Raw genomic sequence first — 16,258 nt, forward strand, 5'->3', positions numbered from 1 at the left:
GAATGCATGTGTGTGTTAAGTCACTTCAGTTGTGTCCAACTCTTTGCAACCGTATGGACTGTAGCCCCCAAGCTCCTCTGTCCATGGGATTCTCCATGCACGAATACTGGAGTGGGTTGCCATTTCCTTCTCCAAGGGATCGTCCCAACACAGGGATAAAACCTGCACCTCTGATGTTTCCTGAATTGGCAGGCTTTTTTTTTTTTTTTTTTTAATCACTAGCACTATCTGGGATGCCCCAAACATGAATAATAGCATCTAAATTAAAATGCTTTAAAATAACTTTTATAATGCTGTTTTTTCATAATACTGTTTTTTCACAATACTGTCATTAAGAGTCGAAATAAATATTTGCATTTTATGTAAATTAGTGTATTTTTCAGGTTCAAGATTGTGAAGCACTTTGGAAAAAAGTCAAATATTGATCAGCGTTGTACTGTGTCTGGTCTTATTTAGGAAAGTTCTGAAATACAATGTTTTTCCTTTAATGTGATGAATTGCTTAGGAAGGGTAGTTTCACTTGAAATCAATAGTACTTGGTTTTCAATTCATTTTTTCACATTTGACATTAAAAATAGATTTTTTATTTGTCAATTCATTCTTTAGTGATTTATCCAACTCACAAACACAGGTATTTCAAAAAATCTTTATGAATGATCTGGGGGAAAATCAAGATAATTTTTGACTTAATATTCATTCTTTCCTATTCCAAAATAAGATATTATTTTCAATAAAAGTTATGAAATTATTAAAAATAGAGCACATGATACATATTGAGGTATACTCAGGTGGCACTCAGTCATTTGAATATCTCAGAGGTCCAGATTCAAGTGTAAGCAAGAGATAAGCTCAATCAATGCCTGATTTCAGTATTGGAAAGCCATCTGCAGTGCTCCAAGTTTTGAACGATGGTTTTTAGTTTGTGTGTACAGGATGGGCTCACTTGGCTAATAAAGAAAAAATGTGGTGAGGAGTGAAATCACCTTTATAGTTTAGAAAATGAAATTAGAAATAAAAGATTTAGGTCATTTGGATACATACTGTTACAGAGTATTCTACTACATGCTATTCAAAAAAAAAAAAAAAAAAGGTAGAGAAAAAAAGTACTGAGAAGTAAATCAAATATAGACCTGGTGTTTACCCTTGAGAATTTTCTTTTAGAGATAGACAACATTTGTGCTGACACCAAAAATAAAATATTTAAAAGATGAGGACATGTGGGCAGTCAGGCAATCCTGGAAATAATTTCAAAGATGTTTCCTCTGGCCCCAAATGTGCATGTGAGTTTAGTGATATGTCACTATTGATGTAGTAGGCTATTAGTCAAAGTGAATTGACTGAGGTCTGGATCAACAGAAAGACAATTTCCAAAAGGGGAAATGCACATCCAAGCATTACCCTTTCTGATTTTTTCCCCACGTTTTGTAGTTCTAAAATGTTTCCAAAGTCTTATATCTATGTTTCTCTCAGAACCTATCTACCCTGAAATTTATTTCCTGTTTTTTATGCTGACTGCTTCCCTAGGTTTATCAAGTCAGGGGATTTCCTATCAATGTGTTATTCATTTTTAAAACAAGTGCTTGTTACTTTTTCCTATTTGTGGGATTCTGAGCCAGAAATTTAAAGTTAAATAAGATACAGTCCTTGTCCTATCAAACTCAGAGTCTTATTATTTTCACCAAAGGGTAGAAAGTCATTTGAGATACAGAGAAGGGAGTCAGAGAAGTCTTTACAAAGAAGAGAAATTTTTAATGCTGTTTGATAATTAAGTAAGACTCCTTGGGAAGAGCATTCTGAAGAAAAATACATTTTAAAAGTGTCCAAGCTTAAAATTCATTATTTATGAAGTACCTGTGAAACTGGAAGTAAATTTAATACAGTTGGAACACAGGATTTTTGAGGAGAAGCAGGAAATAAAGTCTAAAATAAGTTCACATCATATATTAGCTTGTTATGGCTACTGTAAAATATTATTACAAACATAATGAAACAACACAGATTTATTATTTTATAATCCTGCAGTTCAGAAGTTTGACAATGAGGCTGACTTCAAGATTCAGTAGCGCTGCTTCTCTTTGTGGATTTCTCTGGGGGGAATTCACGCCCTTACTCATCTGGATTGCTGGCAGGTATCTTTGTCTTGCAGCAGTAGGACTTCGGTCCCTATTTTCTGGATGCCTGTCCGATCCAGTCTGACTACAATTGTCTCTTGACCTATTTTCTCCAGTTTCAAAGCAGCAATCATGGACCAAGTCCCTGCACTCTCAGAATGTCTTATGACCTAGTGGGGGTGGGATGAATGGGGTCACAGGGAGGGAAGGGAGGCTCAAGAGGGAGGGGATATATATATATAATTATGGCTGATATGCATTTTTGCACAGCAGAAACCAACACAACATTGTAAAGCAATTTTCAAAAATTACAAAGTATAAAAAGTCTCCCGCCTCTTCTTCCTCTGTCACATGTCTTTCATTGACTCATCTGTCCTTCCTTCTGTTTTTCTGGACCCATTTGAATTCATTGGTTGCACGTGGATAATACAGGGCCCTCTCCTTTGCAGGTCATCTGATGACCAACATAATTCCCTTCTGAGGGGTAAAGTAACATATATACAGGTTCAAGGGATTCGGTCTTGGACATCTTTGCAGGGAAATTATTCTGCCTATCCTGGGTCACATTTGTCATGTTTGCTTAAAGAAAAAAAAAGATCTTATATTTCATTTCAGATTGTTTATTGCACATTTGTATATTCCAACGTCCTAATTCTTTTTCACCTAATTCTAGCATGTTATATAAAAAATTCCGCAATTTGTTTATATTATGAAATTAATTAGCACATACATGTGCACACTATTCTGTAATTATTATTTTAAACCTCTACTGTGTTAGTTCTTATTTAATGCTTTAATTCTCATATTTTCCCCTTCTCTCACCTTAGTCAGCACCACTAGAAGTTTTTCTTTCTTGCTGATCTTTTCCAAAAACTTACAATTTGTTCTCTGAGCCTTATTTATACATTCTGCATATCCGAGGCTATTGATATTTCCCCAGCAATCTTGATTCCAGCTGTGCTTCATCCAGCCTGGCACTTTGCATGATGCAATCTGCATGTAAGATAAATAAGCAGGGTGACAACAAACAGCATTGACGTACTCCTTTCCCAATTTTGAACCAGTCTGTTGTTTCATGTCTGATTCTAACTGTTGCTTCTTGAGCTGCATACAGGTTTCTCAGGAGTCAGGTAAGGTGGTCAGGTAGTCCCCCCTCTTTACGACAGTGGTGCTAAATTCTCTTAGCTTTTACTTGTCTGGTAAACATTTGATTTCTCCATCAAACCTGAATGGGAGTCTTCGTGAGTAGAGTATTCTTGGTTGTAGACTCTTCTCTTTCATCTCTTTAAATATATTTTGCCATTCTGCAGGAGAAAAAACTTTTAAAATGTGATACATTCATATTACTATTCATATTACTACATATTAAGACAATTCAAGAGAACCAACGTTTGAGAAAGTTCATCAAGTTGGCTAAGTAAACATCAGTTTATGGCCATCCATAGCACTTCTGTGTAGAAGCATTAATCAACCAATAAATGTTATATTAAATAAATATTCCTCTTACTAGGAACCAAAATTTAAAATACCTAGGAACCAACACAAAGAGCTAACATTTTACTGTAAAAAATAAATTATATCTATAACATAGTTATGAAATGCATAAATAAAATTAATAAAAGTAGATTTAAATAAATGAAAAATATACCATGTAGGAGAATAAGTAGCTTCATTTATATATCTTACATATCAGTTTCCTTCAAAGTAAAATAGATTATCAATACAAACAATGTAAGATTTCTAGATGAGCATTCTGAGACATTTGACAACCTTATTCTAAAATGGAAATGAAAGCTTATGGTGCTTAATAGCGTAAAAACAAAAAATCCAATAAAAAAAAATGGGCAGAAGACCTAAATAGACATTTCTCCAAAGAAGACATACGGATGATCAAGAGGCATAGAAAAGATATCTCAACATTGCTAATTATTGGAGAAATACAGATCAAAACTACAATGAGATATCACTTCAAGCCAATCAAAATGGCTATCATGAAAAAATTCACAAACAATAAATGTTGGAGAGGGTGTGGGGAGAAGGGAAACCTCCCACACTGTTGGTAGGAAAATAAGTTGATACAGATTCTATGAAGGTTCCTTAAAAAATTAAAAAGAGAACTACCATGCTGCTGCTGCTAAGTTGCTTCATTCATGTCCGACTCTATGCGACCCCATAGACGGGAGCCCAACAGGCTCCCCCGTCCCTGGAATTCTCCAGGCAAGAACACTGGAGTGGGTTGCCATTTCCTTCTCCAATGCATGAAAGTGAAAAGTGAAAGAGAAGTCGCTCAGTCGTGTCCGACTCCCAGCGACTCCGTGGACCGCAGCCCACCAGGCTCCTCTGTCCATGGGATTTTCCAGGCAAGAATACTGGAGTGGGGTGCCATTGCCTTCTCCGAGCACTACCATATGACCCTACAATCCCACTCCTGGGTATATATCCTGAGAAAAACATGGTTTGAAAGGATACAGTTCAGTTCAGTTCAGTCACTCAGCTGTGTCCCACTGTGACCCCATGAATCACAGCACGCCAGGCTTTCCTGTCCATCACCAACTCTCAGAATTCACTCAAACTCACGTCCATCGAGTTGGTGATGCCATCCAGACATCTCATCCTCTGTCATCCCCTTCTCCTCCTGCCCCCAATCCCTCCCAGCATCAGGGTCTTTTCCAATGAGTCAACTCATCGCATGAGGTGGCCAATGTATTGGAGTTTCAGCTTTAGCATCAGTCCTTCCAATGAATATTCAGGACTGATTTCCTTTAGGATTGACAGGTTGGATCTCCTTGCAGTCCAAGGGACTCAAGAGTCTTCTCCAACACCACAGTTAAAAATCATTGATTCTTCGATGCTCAGCTTTCTTTACAGTCCAACTCTCACATCCATACATGACTACTGGAAAGACCATAGCTTTGACTAGATGGACCTTTGTAGGCAAAGTAATGTCTTTGCTTTTTAATATGCCATCTAAGTTGGTCATAATATTTCTTCCAAGGAGCAAGCATCTTTTAATTTCATGGGTTTTTTTTGTTGTTGTTGCCAAGGGATGAGAAACCCATTTTGAACGAGATCTGAAAAGCACAGACAAGAACAGGAAAAACAGATTTGACAGCACACACATGCACACATTAACTATCTTCACTGACAGGCTCTGTAACCAAAGTCACAGATAAACAAGTGAAAGGTATTTCTAAATATCTTCTAAATTCTAAAAAGCTAAAAAGATTAATAATATCAATAAGAAATAGCTCTAATTATAGAACAATAAAAAAGAAAATATTTAACAGCAATATTGACAAAAACATGAACAGGAAATTTGTAAGTGGTGTAGCCCAATGGCTATGCAAACTTCATAAGTAACCAGAATAAATGCAAATTAAAACATCAAAGTGAAAAAAATTAGAAATATGTATGCAATCCACCGGTGATAAGAGTATGAAGAAAGGACATCCTTGACAGCACTTAAGGAAACTAAACATACATATACTTTAAGATTCAATAATCTTACTCTTGAGTAATGCATTCCTAAAGGAAGGAAAATTTCTCAAAGGGCCCGAGAAGACTAGTGACAAAGTATTTGTGGAAAATTTCTTATCATGGAAGTGGCTCTATCTCTAAGCATATAGATAACAAATGAGAAACTACTATGGACAGATATGAGCAGTAGAGGAAAGAGTAAAATCCGTATAGCACCATAGGTAGATCTCAAAAATCTGTAGGAATGAGAAAAATAGTAAAGTCTGAAAGTTTAATAACATTTGTGTAAATTAAAATGACACATTCATGAACAACAACTAATATTTTGCAATAAAAATTGCATTTTAAATATGTACGCTGAACATATTAGATTGATCCTAATAGAAAAGAGGGGAAGAAATAGTTATTAATATTCCTTTTTTTCTTTAATGTAAAATGGATTCAGAATTAGGCAGAGATAAATTAGTATAATAGCTCATGATATTATCAATCTTTTAAACTCTGTCTGGAGATGTAACTGTGTTCATGGATGCAATATATGTGTTTCACTTCCAGTTTTGGTACATATATTCCAGCTGGGAAGAAAGGCAAGACATGGAGACCAAGCACAAAAGACAAATTCAACTAAATCTGGCTTTATTAAAGGTAGTGATATTTTGTTAATTTTGGCATAATCTTGAGGACCATGAAATGTGTATTCTCCAATATTTAATTTTCCTTTTTAAAAAATCATTTGCACAATAATGCCCAGACTTTTTCAGTTTACAAAGTTTAATTAATAATCAACAAAAGCTATACATATTATTACAGAACTATGATATATTTAAATTTTAATAAAATATCAATAGTCTCATGTATCATGAATAATTCAGCATATTTTTAACCAAATATGCTTATACACAATAAAACATTAGCTTTTTCAGAAGATCTTTTCATTAAGAAGGTAGCAATTTGTTATATCAGTATTAGGATTCCTAGGTAGCATGCTAGTGGATTTACTATTTCTTTCAAAGATAATTTTTTCCTTTATATCCTATTCTACAAAATGTGATTAAAAATCTAATTTCTAATACTTATTGACCTCTGCCTCACATTGTTAATATATATTATCTCATTCAACCTTTGAAACAACCTCCTGAAGCAGGGACTATTATTCTCCTAGTTTACGAAGAGGAAATTAAGGTGGACAGGATAAATTATTTGACTGCGCCATGAAGCTAAATGGAGGTGGGAACAGATTGGCCTCAGGAAGGAAATTCTCTCACCATGCCTTCTCTCAGGGATTTGTGTTCCTCTTTGTTTCAGCTTAAGTTATGATTTTACCAAAGGTAGAACCTGGGTGTGATGCTTTTGTAATAAGTGTCAGTGATTGAACTCTGTTTAGTCCTCACTTCTTGCTCATCGTTAGTGTGAGAATAGAATTGTGTGAGAATAGAGTTGTATGAAAAGAATGAAACAAGTATCACTCAGGGCACAAAAAGATTGCCTTCCTTTTGGGCTCTCAGAAAGCCCATGAAAAGATTTTCCTCCATGAGTTTAAAAATATCTGGCACCTTCCAAGTGATTTATGAAAACAGGCTGAATAAATTCTGAAAACAAAGTGATTGCAAAGTTTATTTGCTTCTATGGGAACATAACAAAGAAGCCAGAAGCAAGCAAATTCAGTTTATCCTATTGCTTGTGTGTCAGAGATGCCCCTGAGGTGTCTTATAATAATGTTCTATGAATAATTCTGTCTTAACAACCCAGGTTTAATAAGGACAAGTAAATCTGTTTGTCACACTGCGAACTGAAGAAGTGTTTCGGTATAAAATTCTAAAAATTGTAGCCAATATTGAATGAGTGAATGATGTTAAATAATGAACTAGTGTATTTTTTTTCCCCTATATTGGATCACCTTCTTAAAAACAATTGTTCTCGGCTAATCCTTTCAACCCACAGTATTATGATCAGGTAAAATTATGCCTTCATCAACTTCTTCAAGTTGCATTATCCAGTTTTATTTTACTCTTGTGTATCACGCTGTAAATAACATCAAATATTTTAAAAGTTAAGGTTGAAAAACATTTAATATGTTTCAATTTCTTCAATAAGATGGGTAAAGAAAAATGGCATTCTTTTCACATATAGGCTAGGCTAAATAAAATTGCTAAAATTAAACACTTAAATTTTTTCAGTAATGTTGAAATGTTGCTGTTCAATTTCTAAATCATGTCCAACTCTGCAACTCCATGGACTGTAGCATGCCAGGCTCCTGGCAGATAGCTCCATTATCTCCTGGAGTTGCTCAGATTCATGTCCATTGACTTGGTGATACTATCTAACCAGCTCATCCTCTGATGTCTTCTCATTTTGTCCTCATTCTCTCCCAGCATCAGGGCCTTTTCCAATGAGCTGGCTCTTTACATTAGGTGGCCAAATTATTGAAGCTTGAACTTCGTCATCTATCCTTTCAATGAATATTCAGGACTTATTTCCTCTAAAATTGACTGGCTTGGTCTCTTTGCAGTCCGAGGGACTCTCAAGAGTCTTCTCCAGCACCACAATTCAAAAGCATCAATTCTTTGGCCCTCAGCCTACTTTATGGTCCAACTCTCACATCCATATATGACTACGGGAAAAACCATAGCTTTGACTATGTGGATATTTATTTGCAAAGTGATGCCTCTGCTTTTGAATATGCTGTCTAGGTTTATTGTAGCTTTCCTTCTAAGGAGCAAGCATTTTTTAATTTCATGACTGCAGTCATGGTTGTTTTGCTGAAAATTTTCATTTTCATCTCAGGTTCAAAGAATTTGTTAACAAAATAAGCCACTCGCTATATACAAATAAGTAATACAAATATTTATTAGATAATTATCTAGTTTACTTTCAATATACTAAGGTTAAAAGAAAAGAGAAATAGAAACAGCAGAGGCTACATCACCAAACTGGGTTTTGAACAGCATCCAGACTTAAATAGTGTTGGGAAGTCCCTTGTCACAGCACATCTGGAGTCCCAACTGGGAAAAGACCCCAGGCAGCATGTCAGCTCCATGGGTGAGACTTCAAAGACTGCAGTTCAGTGTTCCCATTTATAATCCCAGGAAACAAACTGATATTATTATCAATCTGTGAGCAAAACTGCAGCTCTGATATTATGTTAATTTTTACAATGCTGTTTGCTTTGATCTGCAGATTTTGGAATGTTGAGAAGTGTGGGGAGTTGTTGTCCAGACCTCCTCCAGGAACTTAAATTCCAAGATCGGCTTTCTATCTGTCTACTGTGTTTCTCTTCTGACACTTACAGCTGGCGTGGCTGACACCCATAGCAGTGTCCAGGTAGGTCAGAAGCAAGGTCAGAGGTCTGCTCTGCTTTGTCTCTGAAGCCTAAACAAGACTATTTAATTTCCCTAAAAATGGTCCACAATGATTTTGGAGCCCAAGAAAAAATCTGTCACTCTTTCTGTGTTTTCCCCCTCTGTTTGCTGTGAAGTGATTGGACCAGATGCCATGATCTTATTTCAGTGAATATCAAATTTTAAAAAGCTGCTGTAAATATAATAAAAATTACGTAGAACAAACTCTTCATTACTAGTATAATATTATCTTTAATCCTTTGTCTTTAATACACTCTATAGTATCAACTCAGTAAATAAATAGGCCGTATTTAATATCATTTCCTAGTATACTTCTTGCCTGGAAAATCCCGTGGACAGAGGAGCCTGGTAGGCTGCAGTCCATGGAGTCACTAAGAGTCGGACATGACTGAGCGACTTCACTTTCACTTTTCACTTTCACGCATTGGAGAAGGAAATGACAACCCACTCCAGTGTTCTTGCCTGGAGAATCCCAGGGACGTCAGAGCCTGGTGGGCTGCCGTCTATGGGGTCACACAGAGTTAGACATGACTGAAGCGACTTAGCAGCAGCAGCAGTATACTTCTTGAGGATGAGATGATCACATCAATATATTTGGAAAGTCTCCAATAGGAATGGAGTTTAGTCTCTAAAAATACTTTAGGTGTTCACCTTCTCAAACAAAATAGACAATGAAATGCAGCTAAATTCCCTGTAATAATATATCTTCTCCACTTCCCTTCAAATCACCACTGCACAGGTCTGAGTCTTCCTTTCTGCCTGTTGACAACATATTATGCAGTCAGTTGCAATTATCATCAGTTTTACTCTTCCTCAGTTAATACAGGTACATAATTTCTTCACAAGACCCTAGAAATGAAACAAAGGAAGCAAAGTGATGAGGGGGAATAGGTACCCTGGGAATGCATGCAACAGATGTGATACTTTGGGCCTGTGTGAAAATCCTCCTTCTCCCCATACTTCTGCCTTATGATCAGTGATGTTACTGTGCAGTCCAGCTGTGTTTAGGTACATACACTTCTTAGTGAGACAGTGGGAAGTCTTGTAGATGGATGAGAATTAGTGTCTACTGGGCTTCCCTGGTGGCTCAGACAGTAAAGCATCTGCCTACAAGGTGGGAGACCTGGGTTCAGTCCCTGGGTTGGGAAGATCCCCTGGAGAAGGAAATGGCAACCCACTCCAGTGTTCTTGCCTGGAGAATCCCATGGATGGAGGAGCCTGGTGGGCTACAGTCCATGGGGTTGCAGAGTCAGACACGACTGAGCGACTTCACTTCACTGACTGAATAGTGAGACACATATAGAGAACTGGCATATCCTTGAGACAGGATGAAGAATGTGCATTGCTATTCTTTCCAGGAGAAATCAGCCTTTTGTTTGTTGTGGTGAAGGAGGAAACAGACAGACCAGGCTCCATCTTGAAAGCAGGACTCCATCTTGGGTTAGACTGTGGACTTTGAGCTATATGCCCAGTATTTATGGAAATGACTTACTAACTGGAAAAACCAGACTCCCAGGATGGAAGAGACCCAGGGCTCATACCTAGACTCTCCTTCACCTAAAAGAATACCCTAATTATCTGTGTAACCAAATAGAATCATAAATTCTATTATGCTTATTGGAGTATGATCGCAGGCCTATTAATAATTGTCCACTGTTAACTACCTAGGCTTAAGGCATATAAATCACATGTTTAAGGCATATGAATCAAGGGTTAACTTTAATTATATCTTTCTTTTCCTTTGTTCAGACTAGTTTCAGAGAATTTGGGGAGGTGGGTTTGACCATGTACACTTAGGGTATTTAAGGTTTCACAAAAACTGGTCGGGGTCCTTGGCTAAGAGGAGACTCTGCCTTTGGCCCACCAGTATAATAAACTGCACTCCACTCTCTGCATCGTCCTTCTGAGTGAGTTTGTTTCCTGAAACTCGTGGCTACAACAGTGAGTGATTTCCAATAGATGACTCCCTAGCAAGTGTTAAGGTATATATTTTCTTCTCCAATAAAGGGAGCATAGTTGACAAGTTTTGCAATTTGAAATCTTATTAAGTTTATAATCATCCACTCTATACATCTTTTTCAGAGTCCAAATAGATAGGCTAAATGGTGATCTTAAAAGGCTAATCAACTGTAAACCTTTCACATCTTTGATGTAGTTCTAGCATTGTGATTACCCCAGGGTTTGACACTGCTTTTTCTTATTCTTTTGATATAATAGGTAACATGTAATACATCTTCTTGGCCCTTTAAACCAAAAAGTCTATACAATGGGTCGTAGAACCAATGAATAGATTTTATATTGTCTTCAAATATCAACACAAGCTGCATGCTCAGAAGTTGAAGGTTAACAACTCTAAGGATTTGGGGTCCCACAGTTTCCACTAAGAGTCAGACTCAAACTTCAAGTCAATTTATTGATATACCATAATGTAAACATGAGATTTGGGACCATGATCTTCCCTTAAGAGTATGCAGACTCCACTTCCCTCCAAGGGTCCTCAGGATCTGTAGTTTACATCAGGAAAAGAGAAAGGCTCTAGTGATCTGCCACTTGAGAATCTTATCATTTTCATTCAAATCAGGAAACCGTATTCAGTGCATAATCACCAACCTGTATCTTCAGGTTCAGTTCAGTACAGTTCAGTTCAGTCACTCAGTCGTGTCCGACTCTTTGCGACCCCATGAATCGCAGCACGCCAGGCCTCCCTGTCCATCACCATCTCCCAGAGTTCACTCAGACTCACGTCCATCGAGTCCGTGATGCCATCCAGCCATCTCATCCTCAGTCGTCCCCTTCTCCTCCTGCACTCAATTTCTCCCAGCATCAGAGTCTCTTCCAATGAGTCAGTTTTTCGCAAGAGGTGTGCAAAGTACTGGAGCTTCAGCTTTAGCATCATTTCTTCCAAAGAAATCCCAGGGTTGATCTCATTCAGAATGGACTGGTTGGATCTCCTTGAAGTCCAAGGGACACTCAAGAGTCTTCTCCAACACAACAGTTCAAAAGCATCAATTCTTTGGTGCCCAGCCTTCTTCACAGTCCAACTCTCACATCCATACATGACCACAGGAAAAACCATAGCCTTGACTAGGTGGACCTTAGTCGGCAAAGTAATGTCTCTGCTTTTGAATATGCTATCTAGGTTGGTCATAACTTTTCTTCCAAGGAGTAAGCATCTTTTAATTTCATGGCTGCAGTCACCATCTGTGGTGATTTTGGAGCGCCACAAAATAAAGTCTGACACTGTTTCTACTATTTCCTCATTTATTTCCCATGAAGTGATGGGACCGATGCCATGATATTAGTTTTCTGAATGTTGAGCTTTAAGCCAACAATTTTGCTTTCCTCTTTCACTTTCAACAAGAGGCTTTTTAGCTCCTCTTCACTTTCTGCCATAAGGGTGGTGTCATCTGCATATCTGAGGTTATTGATACTTCTCCTGGCAATCTTGGTTCCAGCTTGTGCTTCCTCCAGCTCAGCACTTCTCATGATGTACTCTGCATATAAGTTAAATAAGCAGGGTGACAATATACAGCCTTGACATACTCCTTTTGCTATTTGGAACCAGTCTGTTGTTCCATGTCAAGTTCTAACTGTTGCTTCCTGACCTGCATGCAGATTTCTCAAGAGGCAGGTTAGGTGGTCTGGTATTCCCATCTCTTTCAGAATTTTCCTCAGTTTATTGTGATCCACACAGTCAAAGGCTTTGGCATAGTCAAGAAAGCAGAAATAGATGTTTTTCTGGAACTCTCTTGCTTTTCGATGATCCAGCGGATGTTGGCTATTTGATCTCTGGTTCCTCTGCCTTTTCGAAAACCAGCTTGAACATCAGGGAGTTCATGGTTCACGTATTGCTGAAGTCTGGCTTGGAGAATTTTGAGCATTACTTTACTAGCATGTGAGATGAGTGCAATTGTGTGGTAGTTTGAGCATTCTTTGGCATTGCTTTTCTTTTGAATTGGAGTGAAAACTGACCTTTTCCAGTCCTGTAGCCACTGCTGAGTTTTCCAAATTTGCTGGCATGTTGAGCGCAGCACTTTCACAGCATTATCTTTCAGGATTTGAAACAGCTCAACTGGAATTCCATCACCTCCACTAGCTTTGTTCGTAGTGATGCTTTCTAAGGCCCACTTGACTTCACATTCCAGGATGTCTGGCTCTAGATTAGTGATCACATCAGCATGATCATCTGGGTCGTGAAGATCTTTTCTGTACAGTTCTTCTGTGTATTCTTGCCATCTCTTCTTAATATCTTCTGCTTCTGTTAGGTCCATACCATTTCTGTCCTTTATCGAGCCCATCTTTGCATGAAATGTTCCCTTGGTATCTCTAATTTTCTTGAAGAGATCTCTAGTCTTTCCCATTCTGTTGTTTTCCTCTATTTCTTTGCACTGATCGCTGAAGAAGGCTTTCTTATCTCTTCTTGCTATTCTTTGGAACTCTGCATTCAGATGCTTATATCTTTCCTTTTCTCCTTTGCTTTTGACTTCTCTTCTTTTCACAGCTATTTGTAAGGCCTCCCCAGATAGCCATTTTGCTTTTTATCATTTATTTTCCATGGGGATGGTCTTGATCCTGTCTCCCATACAATGTCATGAGCCTCAATCCATAGTTCATCAGGCACTCTTATCTATCAGATCTAGGCCCTTAAATCTATTTCTCACTTCCACTGTATAATCATAAGGGATTGGATTTAGGTCATACCTGAATGGTCTAGCAGTTTTCCCTACTTTCTTCAATTTGAGTCTGAATTTGGCCATAAGGAGTTCATGATCTGAGCCACAGTCAGCTCCTGGTCTTGTTTTTGCTGACTGTATAGAGCTTCTCCATCTTTGGCTGCATAGAATATAATCAATCTGATTTTGGTGTTGACCATCTGGTGATGTCCATGTGTAGAGTCTCTCTTGTGTTGTTGGAAGAGGGTGTTTGCTATGACCAGTGCATTTTCTTGGCAAAACTCTATTAGTCTTTGCCCTGCTTCATTCTGCATTCCAAGGCCAAATTTGCCTGTTACTCCAGGTGTTTCTTGACTTCCTACTTTTGCATTCCAGTCCCCTATAATGAAAAGGACGTCTGTTTTGGGTGTTAGTTCTAAAAGATCTTGTAGGTCTTCATAAAACTGTTCAACCTCAGTTTCTTCAGCATTACTGGTTAGGGCATAGACTTGGATATCTGTGATATTGAATGGTTTGCCTTAGAGACGAACAGAGATCATTCTGTCGTTTTTGAGATTGCATCCAAGTACTGCATTTCGGACTCTTTTTTGACCATGATGGCTACTCCATTTCTTCTGAGGGATTCCTGCCCACAGTAGTAGATGTAACGGTCATCTGAGTTAAACTCACCCATTCCAGTCCATTTTAGTTCGCTGATTCCTAGAATGTCAACGTTCACCCTTGCCATCTCTTGTTTGACCACTTCCAATTTGCCTTGATTCATGGACCTGACATTCCAGGTGCCTATGCAATATTGCTCTTTACAGCATCGGACCTTGCTTCTATCACCAGTCACATTCACAACTGGGTATTGTTTTTGCTTTGGCTCCATCCCTTCATTCTTTCTAGAGTTATTTCTCCACTGATCTCCAGTAGCATATTGGGCACCTACTGACCTGGGGAGTTCCTCTTTTGGTATCCTATCATTTTGTCTTTTCATACTGTTCATGGGGTTCTCAAGGCAAGAATACTGAAGTGGCTTGCCATTCCCTTCTCCAGTGGACCACATTCTGTCAGGCCTCTCCACCATGACCCACCAGTCTTGGTTTGCCCTGCAGGCATGGCTTGGTTTCATTAAGTTAGATAAGGCTGTGGTCCCAGTGTGATTAGATTGATTAGTTTTCTGCGAGTATGGTTTCAGTGTGTCTGCCCTCTGATGCCCTCTTGCAACACTTACCATCTTACTTGGATTTCTCCTACCTTGGCGTGGGGCATCTGTTCATGGCTGCTCCAGCAAAGCACAGCCACTGTTCTTTACCTTGGACAAGGGGTATCTCCTTACCGCTACTGTTCCTGACCTTCAACGTGGGATAGCTCCTCTAGGCCCTCCTGTGCCTGCACAGCCACCACTCCTCGGGTTGTTCCTCTGGGCCGCTGGCCCTGGCCTCAGGTGTGGGTGGCTCCTCCTAGCTGCCGTCCCTGGCCTCGGGCTCGGGGTGGCTCCTCAAGGTCACCACTCCTGGCCTTGGGTGTGAGGTGGCTTCTCCTGGCTGCCCCTGATCTCGGACGCGGGGTGTCTTCCCCCGGCCACCACTGGCCTCGGACGGGGTGTAGCTTCTCCTGGCCCCCTGCCCTGACCTTGGGCGCGGGGTGTCTCTTCCCAGCCACCCCTGACCTCAGACGTGGTGTAGCTCCACCCAGCCGCCGCCACTGACCTCGGACGCAGCGTAGTTACTCTCGGCTCTTCCTGCGCTGTTGCAGCCTGGCACTCTAGGCCTCTGCCCCTGACCTCGGACATGGGGTAGCTCCTCTAGGACTACTAAAAGAACGTTTTCTTGTATTACTACTCTCCTCACTAATACAGTTTTCAAAAAAGTATGCTATAATACTCTTGGGAAGGGGTAGGGTAGGATGGAAGAAGAGTCATATGATACAGCTCCTCTAACATTTCAATCTCCTTTGATTGTTCTCATTACATAATGCAATTAATTTTTAGCATCCAGATTATACTTAGTATAGGCCAACATGAAGCCTAGGTGTTCGTCAACCAAACAAGTGAATACAGACCACTTGAGAATCCACGTTTCTCTTATTGGCTCTTTTCCCCACAAATATAGTTCAATCTAATGTTTTCAGACTGTAATGTAACCTTCATATCTATTCCCCATATAGAGTGGAAAATACCTGTGATCCTTTTGGTGCTTGGGGCATTTTCAGTTCAGTTCAGTCACTCAGTCGTGTCTGACTCTTTGAGACTCCATGGACCTCAGCATGCCAGGCCTCCCTGTGCATCACCAACTCTTGGAGTTTATCTGAACTCATGTCCACTGAGTCAGTGATGCCATCTAACCGTCTCATCCTCTGTCCTCCCCTTTCTCCTCCTGCCTTCAATCCCTCCCAGCATCAGGGTCTTTTCAAATGAGTCAGCTCTTTGCATCAGGTGGCCAAAATATTGGAGTTTCATCAGTCTTCCCAATGAACATTCAGGACTGATCTCCTTTAGGGTGGACTGGTTGGATCTCCCTGTTTTCCAAGGGACTCTCAAGAGTCTTCTCCAACACCACAGTTCAAAAGCATCAATTCTTTGGTGCTCAGCTTTCTTACAGTCCAACTCTCACATCCATACATGACTACTGGAAAAACCATAGCCTTGACTAGA

At 39.2% G+C, this 16,258-nt stretch overlaps 1 pseudogene; it reads right to left on the minus strand.

Moving 5' to 3' along the window:
• Positions 1–13,656: 13,656 nt before the first annotated feature.
• LOC132658072 (craniofacial development protein 2-like) lies at positions 13,657–15,810 on the minus strand (annotated as a pseudogene).
• Positions 15,811–16,258: the final 448 nt, after the last annotated feature.

Source organism: Ovis aries, chromosome 17 (assembly GCF_016772045.2).
Source record: "Ovis aries strain OAR_USU_Benz2616 breed Rambouillet chromosome 17, ARS-UI_Ramb_v3.0, whole genome shotgun sequence".
In the NCBI taxonomy this organism is placed as follows: domain Eukaryota; kingdom Metazoa; phylum Chordata; class Mammalia; order Artiodactyla; family Bovidae; genus Ovis; species Ovis aries.